The 14,856-nt window shown below is 35.3% G+C and overlaps 1 protein-coding gene across 1 annotated transcript in view; it reads left to right on the forward strand.

Annotated features, from left to right (window-relative positions):
* Positions 1 to 2,764: 2,764 nt before the first annotated feature.
* Positions 2,765 to 14,856, forward strand: part of Hr4 (nuclear hormone receptor 4) — a 130,448-nt gene continuing 118,356 nt past the window's right edge. Inside the window, exons 1-2 of the mRNA XM_073079038.1 lie at positions 2,765 to 3,005; positions 5,267 to 5,352. The gene's annotated coding sequence lies outside the window, so the exon portion shown is untranslated. The remainder of the gene's footprint in view (positions 3,006 to 5,266; positions 5,353 to 14,856) is intronic.

Below are 14,856 nucleotides of genomic sequence, written 5' to 3' on the forward strand. Positions count from 1 at the left end.
GACAATGGTTTTCCGGTTTGTTATCGCGTTGTGAAGATGTGTGCGCGCTGTACGCTGTGTATGTATAAGTAATTCAGTAAATAAAAACAAAGTTGAACAAAAATTCAATGAGTCAATACTATTAAAGTGATATTTGGCAGTATTTTTCCGGTTTCCTATCAATTTATGGACGTGTGTGCTTGGGAGTGTGTGTGTGTGTGTGTAAGACGCGTGTGATTGTGCGTGTGTGCGTGCAGGATTGCATTACAGCTGAAACTCGGGGCGCCTGCCGAAAAGCGCGGTCATCGACCCGGTCAGGAGCGCGGCCGTAGAGCGCGATCGAGACCGCTTGATACTATGTCTAACGATTCATTCAATGACTTGCAATTTGACGTTTTATAAATAAATAAATATTGCTAGAAAATTGTTATTTAATAAAAATGAAGATTAGCTTCTATAAATTAATTTAGGATTCCTGTAATACTATTGTTATAAAGTAAGCATACCAAATTATTGCTATAATTGGATAGGCCAGAGACTCTACTAACATGCACATTATTTTATTAGCAATGTATGTACTTAAATAACACAATATTGGAAAACTGTTTCGTTTCAACCAAGCAACAATGGTCAGGCAGATTGTAATAGAAAAATTGTGCACTGTTTTCCTTATTTATATATTTAATTCATTTCGCAAATAAAATGTGAATTTAAGCAAGTTTGAATATTTTTTATTTATTAAATTAGTATTTTATTTAATTGGTGCTACTTTGGGTTGGGTTTATGATGTTTAAACGTCGTCACCCCGTCCCTTTCATTACTTTTGTACTAACGCCGACGAGGTTTGAGAGTTATTGTATTGTTTACCTAAATTAAAAATTAATTAGATTTATTTTTTACACTCAATACTAGTAGTTACTATTTTTTCGTATATTACGGTAAAATCATTAACATTATCACAAATTGCATTGCTTTACTCATTTTCAGTTGCACGATACGAAAATAAAATAAATGAAACAATCGAACAATAACATAACATTGCCGCCCACGTAAGTATCAAGAATGCGCGCGCGTCGTTCCCCGCGCGGTGATATATTTGGTGACATTGAACCGGGTCCATTGCCAACGACCTCGCTCCTCGGGGCAGCTCGGTTTGCGTAATCGCTCCTGCGTCGACCCCGCACGCACACAGCCCCGCGCGTGCATCGCACTATCGACCAACTGTCAACTCATCTTGTCTTATGTGCTCCTGGTATTCCTACTTCCTAGTTCACGTGTCAATGAACTGGGTGATAACGAAAAAATATTATCTATCTCTGTTTTGACGAAATGGTAGTCTCTCGTTGACGAATAGGGAAGTTTGAGAAGTGTTTTAATGTAATTCGTATTGTTTTGCCGAATATTACGTTACGGAGTGTTTTTTGCTTTATTAGCGACGTGTCAAATATGAATGATTATTTGGGAAGGTAAATGCAGTTACAATTAAATACAGCTATAGTTAAGGACGCTTTACTTTCAATGAATCATTTACAATTAAGAAAATAAAAACGTTTTAATATATCCTAAAATTATAAAAAACAACTACCCACACTTTATCAGATAATATCATGTGCGGCGATCAACATGGCGTCTTTTGGTAAATAGTTAAATAATTATCTGGAGAAATGTGAAATAATATATTTTTTTCTTTACAGATTTCGACTCTTCTCATTTTCTGATACACATGTTAGCTTTGTGATATACTATAGCAGATAGAATTGCTGGAAAGCATTGCCCTGACTTCCTGTGGCCTTACCCGAACTTCGTAAGTACCTACACTTTATTACCTGTAGGTATATGTAGGTACACATCATTTTTAACTCACGTACGCAAATCTCAGCCCGGGCCGGTCAATATCATTTCCTAAAACAAAGGAAATGCTTCAAGTGTTCAGATTCAAAAAAGGTATTTTTAATAAACGTGTGGAATATCTCAAGCAATTAATTACACTAATACAAGTGAGTATCTGCTACGTTAAGAATGTATACAAAATCGCGCTGCATCAAATATATGTGGGTAGTCACATATATTATAGGTACTAGAAGAAATATACATAAATAAATTATAAAAGCTTCCGTAAAAATATCTTGTAAAAACCCAAGTCAATAATCGTCTAAAATGAAACAAAATATAAATCAATAATGAACCGTAGTTCCGAGGTATCCAAAGAGCGTTCGCCTAGACCGCGACCACTTTCACTGTCGACGCCTACCACTGCCCACAGACACCATCTGAACCGTTAACACTTGCCTTGGACCATTCATACCACGGTTTGGAATGTTGGCGAATTTTAACGCGGTCGCCGTACTCGCTCTGACCTTGTCACTGATGATACTCATTTTTCACATGTCCAAATTTATTTTTATTTAACCGTTACATTTTTGTTTATTACATTTGTTGTTAATAAAATGTAAACGACTTTCGTGTCTGCATAAAACAGTCTCGTTAACAATGCGTACATTTTGAGCAACCTTTTAATAAAGGGGAACGAAAGGGTCAAAGACTTATTTCGGTTGCGATTTGAGTCCGCGTAATTAGAGAGGTACGAACGATGAAGGATACGCGGAACCTGTTGAGAGCATGAGTCACGGGGAGGACGCAGGAGCACGTGTGCGGCGGGTTCGCGTGAGGCGAACGGCGATGTGTTGAGGGTCCGTTCCCGGCGGAAGGGTCCCGGAGGAGCGATCCAGGCGGGGTGGTGCGGCAGTATGCCGGTCAGTCACCGCTCCGCCGGCGCGCCGCGCGCTCGTTGCTGTCGTGTCGCCCCGCTATTGTTCCGACTCTACACCTCCATGATAAACATACCAGCCTGGTACGCGAGCCACGTCCTCGGATGAACTCATGACGTGACGTACCGGCTAGTGTTTGGCAATTTTCAGTGGATTGTGAACGTTTGTGTGCAGTGGATAGTGACTTGCAAAGGATTGTTGTTCAGAAGGATCCTGACGGTGATGCCGCAGAGGACGTTGTTTCTTTAATAAGTTCAGGTCGAGCATGTTTTCCTTTTTAGTTGGCGACAAAAACTACTTTATACTTTACTTACCCTAATAAGAATATTACAAATTTTATCCTGTGTTACTGAATTCTGAAACGGCTTGATAGATTTTGAAAAATTACAGTTGTCTCATAGACCCGAAATGACATGAATTAATTTTAATCCTAGATAGTTTATATTTAAGTTCACTATAAATATAAGAATCAAAAAATAGTGTTAAGGGTTGTTACTTGTTATTGTTTGCAACATATACAAATATATAGCTAAAAGCAATTACTATGTGTGCATTTTGTGCAAGCAACGTGCATACATGCAAATAAATCCGAATAATAACTCATTTTTGAAGACAGTTATTTAAAAACACGTAGTATACTAAAAATCTCTGTTTTTACATTGCGTTTTGAAAAATATCGTAGAGCCGGGCGCGTCGGTTTTCACACAACTTTTTCGAATTTCCATTCACGGATTTCCTTTGATTTTGTCCGATAGCCGCTCTATGAAACCGATTTTAATGAAGCTCACTAATATCCAGCTATGGTTTTATTAAAAGCTGGAACAGTATTAATCGTTTGTAAGCTTACAATATAACTTTATTGAATGCGGAAACGGTTACACGCATACAATTTTAAAGCTTTATAAAAGTTTTAAATAGAAATATGCCAACTACTCGTATGAACTGTTATTTAAAAATTTAGACTAGTAAGATCAATGATTACCTAAGCATAAACAAAATAATAACAATTTTCAAAAAACACCATAAAACCATGGACTTTTCAAGATTATCTGAAAACTCTTTCATACATCTTGTTTTCTTGTTAGAATGCAATAACACTTCTATAGTGTCCAATAAACCCGGTATTCGGAATAAGCCGCTCCGGTCGGAATGGGAATTGGAAATTTTACACCAAAGATAATTTTATTTGAACTATTCTGAAATGTTTTTCAATTTGAAAACTTAAATAAAGTACTAGTTTAGATTAACTGTAAGACCAATAAATTGAAATTCAGCCTGTGGTTTTATTTAAAGATGACGTTGGTAGTGGCGCCGCATGCTTGTACAAAATATTTACATATAAGAGGCTATCTAACTTAGTTCTTGGGGGCAGCGACACCCGATCACCTTATATGTGAAGGTGGTAGAACCCTTTGTGGTTCGACTCCGGCGGCACAACCGCCGCACCCATTTCTGTCTAATAACAGCAGTGTTAGGCGCTGCTGTGTTCCGTTTTGAAGGGAATGTAAAGGAGACATACTTTTTCAAGGCGTTCCAGCTTAGTTCTCAGGGGAAGCGGCGCATCTGTGGCTGACCTCGGGTAGAAATACCTAATCCTATCTGGGGTTGATTACAGATGTCCATGAGCGGCAGTAGCCACTTACCGTCAGGTGGACTGCATGCTCGTCTGCTACTCCTGTGTGAAAAAAAGGAAAATACATGTCAATTAATTTATGAAAAACTTTCGTAATATATATTTTATATGTTGGTTACACATTTCCATATTCGATAACCGCCCGACGAACTACATGCCAGTTTTGCTACTTCTGTTTAATAAAAAAATATAAGATACTCTGATAGTTCTGGTTTAATATAATTGTCATGAAATTCAGTTGAATTGTATTTGAAAGAAAGAAACATTTAAACAGAAAAAAACATATTTAAGGGGGTTAACTTGGTTTAGCAGATCTTTATAAAATATTTCCCCAATCAATGTTAAAGCTGTACCAAGCGCACGGGCAATCATTTAATGAGTGACCGCTATCAAAAATAGTCCCTTTTAATTCCATAGGTGAGTTTGATCGTTGTTCATGTAGGTACAAAAACCACCAACGTAGCATTTCTTCGCTGCAGGGTCCTACACATATCGCATTCTGCGTGTGTGACATGCAGCTTTCCTTACTTTTCTCTTAAATAATGAACACAAGTATATAAACTCAAAAGTATTAAGTGGTTACTATTTGAAGTATTCGTTGTTGCTTCAATACTTTCTTTGTTTATAAACCAGATGAAATTTCGTTATATTTAATTATTTGCAAACCCCAAAAGTATGATTGTATTTGAAAGTTAAAATTAAATACAGACACAGTAAACTCTACTGTGTATTTATTTACTGAGTAAAAGAATAAATATTTATGTTTACGTTTAAAGACCTTGTTTGGCAGTTATAAGGATTATACTTTATATATAATCTATACAAAATAAATAACTCTGAGGTAAATTATTTTCTTAATATATTTAACAAATTATATATTTTACAGGTGCAAGAACATCCTGCATTTGCGTGTCTTCAATAGATATGAGGGAAAAAGGCTAAAGGATACATACACGGCCAATAAATAAAAATGTAAGTGTTTTTTTTTAATTATACATCTAAATTGAAGGTGGTAGAACCCTTTGTGGTTCGACTCCGGCGGCACCACCGCCACACCTATTTCTACCTAATAACAGCAGTGTTAGGCGCTGCTGTGTTCCGGTTTGAAGGGTGTGGTAAGGGAGACAGACTTTTCCGAGGCGTTCCAGCTTAGTCCTCAGGGATAGCGGCGCATCTGTGGCCGACCTCAGGTAGGAATATCTAATCCTATCTGGGGTTGATTACAGATGTCCATGGGCGGCAGTAGCCACTTACCATCAGGTGGATTGCATTCTCGTCCGCTACTCCTATTTTATAAAAAAAAAAATAAGTCAAATTATGTATATAATACCAATTATATTTTACTATGAGAAAAATACATACCAAAAAGTTCAACGCAAATTATAACGGCAATTTGTTATACGGAAAAAAATGTTATATAAATAAATAAGGATAATTGCAAACTGACATCGATTAACGTCCATTCGTAATAATTCATCATCCCGTAGAGAAGTTATAATTTTTGATCAACTGTTACAAGTTTTGTTCAACAAAAAGTATAGAACAAAATTGTAGATTGAAAACGATTGCAACCCTTTTTTAAGGTGACGGCCGAGAGACAAGAGTAGCGACCCCACAAATTAGGATTTGGGTTTACACTACCCTTGACATAAAAAAAAATCCCCTCGTCTGACAGTAATTGCAACAAAAATGTAATATTTATAGGACTATCTATTTAAATAGTCCATACGACTAAATATACGTAATATACATTTGACTGACATAATTAAAATTTAACATATAAAGTAGGTAGGCAAAAATTAACTTTTAAAATTTTTGGTAAAGATAATTTGTTTAACATTGATTACTTATAATGGGAATAATAAGCTCTATGTCAAACTATTATGTAGCTTTGGCCTATCGGTGGATCCAGACGCATAATCGATCGATTTACATAGACGAATAGGCAACTATCGAATAATCGCGCAATCGATTAGGCGAGAAAGAAGTCCATCAATGTCGCTGATCTTATCTTACTGTCTATTTATTGACAACATGTGTAATCGGTGGGCGTAGCGATCTAAATATATCACTTAATTGCAAGCGAAGTTACACCTTTTAGACTGTCGTATTCATTACACGTGTAAAAGTAATTATATTTATTAGTAAATTCATGAATAATCTTCTACCTTTTCTATAAGTATATCTTTTCTACATATATATCTATTCTAGGATCAGTCTCTAGATAATTTGTTTCCTTCCTTTATTACACAACAGATTAAAAATGTTTTCTTCATGTTCTGTGAAAATGGTTAGACCTAAAATGGACATAAAAAATCTTTAATTAAATTTGCACCTGGCCGGGAATCGAACGCTGGACTTATGATCAGCGTGACACCAATGGTATCGCCCTGGTAGCTGTAGTAAATGTATGCATTACATATCATATACGTAATCATAGATTTATAGTTGAAATTTCAATCTATTTATGATCTAGACTAGAAGCGCTAGGCGTAGTGCAATAATCTCGAAGCGTATGTAGGTGACAAGTGTGTTGACACTCGCCCCCTCGCCCGGGCCATTACCCCCTAACGAGACCGATCTACGCTAAAATACGGAAAGACGATCATTTACTCATTAGCGCATTCAAAACATTTTGTTTAAAAATATTTGCAATTGTTTATCTACTTACAGGTTACAGCCATAACAACATATTTATTTAATAAAATTGGTATACCTAGCTAGATTACTTAATAATTAATCAAAACTTAGGATCTTACCAATTCCTTCTGTATTCATTAAATCAATCTTCCTATAAACATAATAACATCTTATTCTGTAGTCAATTCTTGCCCTATTGGAGGCCTTCAGTGGCATCTTGACATAATCTCGATAGAAATAGCACGATCAACTCTACTAGAGACTAACTTACATCATAATTATTACCAAGACGGAATCATGCCCAGTATTGGATCATATATATGGAAGGAATTTGTTAACTCTTTCTATCAAAAAAGATTAAACGAGTTTAAGTACTGTTATGCAACTACCCACGGTACCTAGAACTCTAGATCAGCTTCGCAAGTTCCCCGTTCATTGGAAACGTTAAATAACTAAAATATCGATGTCGTAACATCCGTGTCTCCGCATGCGTTTATGACCTAAAAGTGAAATGCAACCGCTGATGTAATTGCGTGTTCTCGTTTTAGATATTAGTTGGGCTATAAATGAGCTCTAAACAAAATGATTCCGCGAAATACGTACCGTGTGTCGACGGTTGAAAATGACCTATTTGTGGTCGTAATAAGGAACAGAATGCCGTTGATGCACCGTGCCGTATTGTTGCGGGAATAATGCACTGGCGGCAGTAGTTTACGAGGTCTTTCACCCACATTATATGGGTCAGTTAGATTAGCAACGCTCCCCCCACATGCCACTAACACCTACTTGTGTACTTTTTTCAGTCACGTTATGTCACGCCTACGTTGTAACGTGGGAAATTTTAAGGGCAATGTTGGATGTTTCGTTACTTTTCTTGTAAGTTTGGGCGCTACTGTTTGAGATACAATGTTATTTTTGAAACATTTAGATGCTCTGTAATCTTATGCCAATTACTTTGTGGTTTATGATATTCGTAGACAATTAAATTTATTGGTCCATTTTATAAAATGTAAACCAAAAATATTGATTATTTACAATATTTGGGCCTATTATAATTAGTGTTTTATGTAAATACTTATAGTATGAGTATGATTCAATTGTTTATAATACTACCTAAGACTTCCTAAGTTAAATAATAATATGCAAACGTATACGTAAGAAATTAAGTTATTTCGTTATATATTAATCCTTTTTATTGATTACAACGTGTTCAAGCAAAATAATTAAAATTGAAAATTAACACTACGAATGCTCTCAACGTTCGAGCATAGTAATTTGCAATCGCTGTTTGCAGAAGAAAATCGCATTTGTTATCCACAAGTTACTGGGTTAATGATTTCCTTAAACGTTCAATTCTTAGGCCTGCCTCGGCCTCAATACCACAACTATTGTTATTACTCCTTATCGCATTATTGTTACTTTGCTATTAATTTACTGTTCTCATGCACCACATCTGGAATAGTAATTTTCTTTCCCGATAACGCTGCAAGTAGTTGATTTTATTGAAACGAACTTAATACTCAGTTGACCCAAAAATAGTGTTGTAAAATGTCGGAAGCTTCCAATTTCAGATCAGTTTTATTCGATAATTTATGATGATATGAAACTTGTGTAAACACATGTGTGTCACAATCTGATCCGGTGTTAACTTTTTGAAACACCTACGGTTACACAACCTTTGTTAATTCTGTGCAATGAACCATAAATAAATATACAATAGTTTGTGCGTACAACAGTTTTCTTAAATGAAATCTAAAACTACACTTGTTATAAAGATATGGTGTTCCTATGTTAGCAATTGAGAATAATGAAAGTCCGGTAGTAGAAATTAGGCCTCCAACGTTTCGAATTTTAAATCCCAATTGTTTCCGTGTTATAGAAATCAATTAATTTATTAATTACTATACTTTAATGGCGACGAAAAACATTTCGGGAGTATTTACATACTTCAGAATTAGACATTATGTTCCCAAAGTTTGTAGAGTCTGCCATATCTCACTTAACCAGCGTGGTGGTGAATCCCACATTAGTATAATTTCTTGATAGGGCATAATAGTAGGAAAATAACACTCAGATAGCCCAATAGTAGGAAAATAATAGATTGCAGATGATCTAAAGACTTTAGAATCTTTTGAACAAATTATTAATTATAAGCCTTTCGAAGACAAAACTTTATTCAATATCGTTACCTACAAAACCCTGGATGCTTATAGCTCCTGAGAACCTTTAATGGATTCACTTTGACAAGGATATTTCCCGCAGTCCTCCAGACTAGGCCCGCCCCAGTTTGGCGGGTCGCCGCCCGATCGTGAACTCTGGGCTGGTCGATTACCGCATTTTGTTGAGTCGATTTTGTGATGGAAACTCGCTAACTAGGGTTCTGTACCGTGTATTTTATCAGTGGCTACTGTCAATGTTAAATAATGTAAACTTTTTAATGATGTAGTTTTTCGTAGATCGTTCAATCGTTTCAATTTAATATCGTGCTACAAGCACACATTATACTCTACGTAGTTTGCGTAGCTGCTTGTTTTCAGGTTTATAAGTATTTCAAAACAACTTAATACAGTTTGTATGAAGTCTTGGGATACAAAAGTCAAAGATCTTATATATTTTTATACCAAATTCCTAAAAATGTTTCGAGGATAGCGTCAATAATATCTTAAATTCCGCATAGCTTAGCATTGCGAAGTAAATATTAATAAAGAGAATCGTACATATTTCACACCGTTATAAAATCAGAATACAGTAGCGGCTTCTTAATTCCGTTGTCAGGAGAGCTCTCGGGCCGCGGGCCGCGTTCGGCCAAGAACCGCTCAAGTCTACGCCATAGAGTCAATGCCCGTGAATGGTATATAGGTCAAACGAAGGCGCCTTTGCGTCTGTATTGTGTCACGCTTGCGATTCAAAATACACCAACATTTCACAGAAAACTATCAAAACACGTTCTGAAAACGGGAACCGACCAATTTTACTCCTATTCGTTCCCTGCTTTTACAACCAGTAGTATTTATCCTTCGTCAAGACGTCAATAGGAACCGGTTATTTTGCGATAATGAATTATTTATATCTCCACCGACATGCGGAAGGGGTATAAACGGAATGCCGTGTTATGTTAAGTGGGCTCAAGATTGGCAGGGCTTAGAAAGTGATGCCGGTTACCTTTGTATTTTGCAGTTTGACAAAACTCGATGACACTCGATATCTGACAACTTCAAAGGCGCGCCACAAAGGGTGAAATTAAAGAAATTGAGGTCGATGAAGTATTTGGCGAAGCTCGGTCAATACCTTTGAAAGATATCCTAATTTAAATGCTTTGCAGCTGCCACGCATCACGAAGCAGCGAACACTTAACCTCATTTGTTGGTTAACTGCATGATAGCGCGACGGAGTTGAGTGTGCAGCCGTTTGTTCTGGCGAAGTAGGCTCGTGGTGATAGTTCTGTTCGGTTGGGTTATAGATGCATAGCGCGAGCGGCTGCTGCGCTCGGGCAAAAGGGAAAGTGGTGGGTTTCCTGCTCGCACGCGGAAGCGTTAGCTACTCGCTAGTTGGTTTGGTACTCGCACGTAACTGCGTTTCGCGACGCGTATGCGTGGATCGCTGGTGCACGCTTGCAACATATTCTAATTCGAATTTGATTGACGGTGACGCATGTATGTTGGAGCATTAAAATATTTTGTAGAACCGGTTATTAACATGCTTTAATGAGTGCAAAACGACGACTTTTGTAGGTTACTGATACAAGTAGTGGGTATACTATGGAATGATATGTAGATATGAGTTTAAGATATTTAACTAGTCGCATTTCTAAAGATGTCTACCAAATCGGCGTCCATTCAATTTTACTTTTTTATTCAATTTTATAAGCCATAGCAGAAATATTATCAATTAGGTAGGTATACCTCCTGTAAACGTGTAGCTTCTGCCACTACAAACAATTCTACATATCAAATTATAGTGTTTCCGTCTATAGATCAATTTTTGAACTTTTAATATAACGATGATATAAAAAATCCTGAAGTGAAATACCTACGTCCTTACGAATATATTGTGTATACTTATATTATGTATATTTACTCATGATAGCAATTTTATTTTGAGACACAATTATTGTAATTCAATTTTATGGATATAAGATTATTGGTAGCGAGCACAGTAGATGTTATGTACTTTCCATTGCGCCGGCGGCCTCCGCCGTCATTACTCTCACTGACGGAAGTACCGTCATTGATGACGATCGTTACCGTATGGAAGTGGAAGATATTCGTCACGCAACGATAAGTTCTAAGAGTAATAATATTGTTATTACTTTTAAATATGTCATTAATGTTAATTTTATTTCAATTTCTAATTATGAGAAAATATGAAACATTGTGAAGATTAACAAAAGTTCATGTTTTCAGCAATTTAATGCTATGTACGAATGAATGATATGAACAAGTTTGTAGTATTTTGCAATTTATATAACTTTTGTATGTTTATTATCCTATTTAATTGAGATCAAAGGAATGCTCTGACGGTCCCACCCACAGGTTTCAGTATTTCCCGACAGTTACCTACAAAAAGGCAGTTTTTACGCTGTCAAGAATACAGTACCCTTACTATGTTTATACGTTTTGACAAATATGACTGTTTTGGTATTTGTTTACGTATTGCCCATACAATTTCCAATCAGCGCCCCTAGCGGATTATATCAGAACTATAATGTCAGTAACGTAAAATTAAATGTTTAAATTGACAAAATGACGCTTTATGTTTGTACAAAATACAACTCAAACTTCAAGATAGTTCTTTTTCTTTTTGTACTAACTCATACAATCGTACCAGCCAGTGACTTTATAAATGGGCACTTATTATTATAAAAAAACACACCACGAAAATAACAAAACAATTAATTAAAATAATACTAAAATTAAACAATTTGAATAAATGTATGAGTTCAATACCTACAGTATTAAAAATAAATAAAAGGCTCAAAACTTTCTACATGTAACCCGTACAAAGGCGCATTGTATAGAAACCCAAGAAGCATCAAGCGCGGCACCGCTTCCGCGTTGGATGCACTTTCTCCGCTGCACCGATACTGCAGAATTATTGCTGCAGGAAATCCCCACAACCTCCTGCGGAATTTCACTTTGCTTTGAGTTTAGGATAGTTTGTACGCTTTACAGCGCTTTTAGCGCTTACAAACGGCTGATATCTTACTGGATTCTACTTATTCGTGATATAGATATAGAAATTATATAATCGCTTAAAATATTCTTAGTCATATGTAAGTATTGCGAGCTGGTAGAACTGTTTCAAGCGTACGCACTAATATTCAAGAATTTATGTATAACATAAAACGGTAAATAAGACAAGTAAATTGTGGTTGCCAAAAGCATCTGATCAATATTCTTATTCGATTTCTGTTAAGAAAACCGTTAGCTTATTAACATGAAGTTCAAAAACTAAAAAAGAGAGGATGGAAATCGACTAGAATGAAAAAATATAATGCTTAACATTTTATCATAATAATTGTGCTTTTGGAAGGAATAAATAATTTAGCTTAGCAAACTCAGCAAACTTATTAAACTATTAAGGTACCATAAATAAACTATTATAGGAAATAGGTCAATGAGAATCTTGCGATTTGCTTTACTAGGAAGGAATCATTTCAGCACGGCGAATAGATACTTCAATAATAACTTCCCCTGCGTTGGTGTTTCTTTCTTAATAATACTTTAGTTTTAAGAAAAGAATAAAAAGTATGTTATGCCACTTACCTTTAAATGTTATAATTGATACGGTTGAATGAAAATAATAACCATAGTATACATTTTGCAGTCATTTTCATCTCTGATTACATAATATAATCAAATATTTTATAAATAAGCAACATTTTTAAACATTGGCTACTAGATGTTTTAATTAAGTTCTAATCTTATGATGTTCGTAAAAAAGAACAGTGAAAATTTAACATAACGTCACCGTGTTCTGAGGTGGGTGTAATGCTGCGACACAGTTTAGTTGGAGATGTTTATGAGGAACTTTTTTTTTCAATCTGTTATCTCTTTAATAAAAATCTTTAAATTAAATATTTATTGTACAATACAATAGATTTAATACATATATTATTTTCAAAGAAAGCTTAATTTCTGTAACTTTTTTTTGGAAAATAAAAAACCAATTTAATGAAATTATTAAATCTATAAGTCCATTACATCAATGTACAGGAACATAATGCTATAAATCTTATCCTTGCATAAGCTTATGTAATCTCTTCATATAAATATTTAGCATAATGATTATTCATTTTGTTAATATTCTAAGTTCATAGAACCAACACTATAGACAACCAAGTCATCAAGACATGATATGATACGTATAAAAACATCAGTTTTAAGTTGAATCACAGGTGTCAACATAAACGTTTACTATTTTGTCTAACCTTGTATAGTGAATGTTGTGTACGATAGGACGTTCAAATTCCTGAGAAATAATGTGTAAGAGTTACATCAGTGCGTTGACGACCTTAGCCAGAACTAAATTTAGGTCTCAGGCATTAAAGAAGATCTCTGACTTATGACCGCTCGAAACTACTATATATAAATTATGCATTTCTGTTAGCGAATATTGTCATCTTTATGATTAGGTAGTTTAAAGTGAAAAATGTTTCATTTATTTTTGACCTTCTATTGGCAAACCTTCCTTTTAGGTTTGTCTAGATAAAACTAGAAACCCTTAAACTTTTATAAAATTATAGGATCGTCTCACACATTCACTTGTTCAGCAAGGAATGCATGACAGGACTTAATTTATCTTACATGTTATTTATCTGAATATGTCGCCATGTATGTATGGGTTTAAACTCTTTGTCAGAAATCGAAACTAAGGCCTGTGCATAGCATTTATATCATTAGTGCAAAGCATAGCTATTGTAGCATTAGTTAGACGGTGTAACCATGCATAAAGCATTTTTATTTGTATACAATAAACTTATTTTATTAATCATACTTTGTAAGAACGCGTTGTTTAACGACAACGATTTCCAGAAAACGTAGCCATCGTTACGTTAATCCGTGCGGGATAAAACGGATTTCCTTAGTAAACAGCTCCCGAGCGACACTTAAGTGGGAGATCCATTTAGTTAGAAGCTAGTTTAAAATGCATTGCGTGTCGCAACTTGCATTGTTTCCACGTATCGAACTGTGGGCGTTACAGAGGTGCGGTGCTGTCATTATGGATTGAAATCTGAGAAGAGATCGATAGAGATTTCTTTAAAATATATTAATAGATATAATTGAATGTTCTTAAAAAGTGTGATGGAGTTCGTTTCAAATAGAATGCGACTTTTAATTGCAGAAACAGATGGCTTGAAGGTTGTGGTAAAGTACTACCTACTTTGCTTACCTTTTTTGTTTGGTTTTAAATGTTCTAAATTTACACAATATGTATTTTTTATATAATTTGTTCTTTAAGATTATATGTATTTTACGGACAAATTTTATACAAATCCAAAAATTGCACTTTTGTTTTTAAATTGTGCATTTAGTGTAAGGTACATGCTACACTACTGCTTTTTAGCTTCACAAAGTTTTATGAGCTTTGTGCTAAGGAAAGGATAGTTTTGCGTCTCTAATTTACCAGGTAGCTATGCCACCCGATCTTTTTAAGGGATTGAGAATTATAAAAACTGTATATCAAGTTCTAATTGAAAAATTGGACGCAAATTTGTTGACCAAACATTAGCGTGGCACATGAATGAATTTGTCAATCACAGTTGTAGTATATCCAGCGGATGTTATTAGCGAAGGCGGAAGGAGTCGTGGTCCACGCGGTACGACATAATGTCGT

The sequence above is a fragment of the Epargyreus clarus genome, unplaced genomic scaffold, assembly GCF_041222505.1.
Source record: "Epargyreus clarus isolate Ecla_fem2 unplaced genomic scaffold, WU_Ecla_fem_2.2 ptg000014l, whole genome shotgun sequence".
NCBI classification, from domain to species: domain Eukaryota; kingdom Metazoa; phylum Arthropoda; class Insecta; order Lepidoptera; family Hesperiidae; genus Epargyreus; species Epargyreus clarus.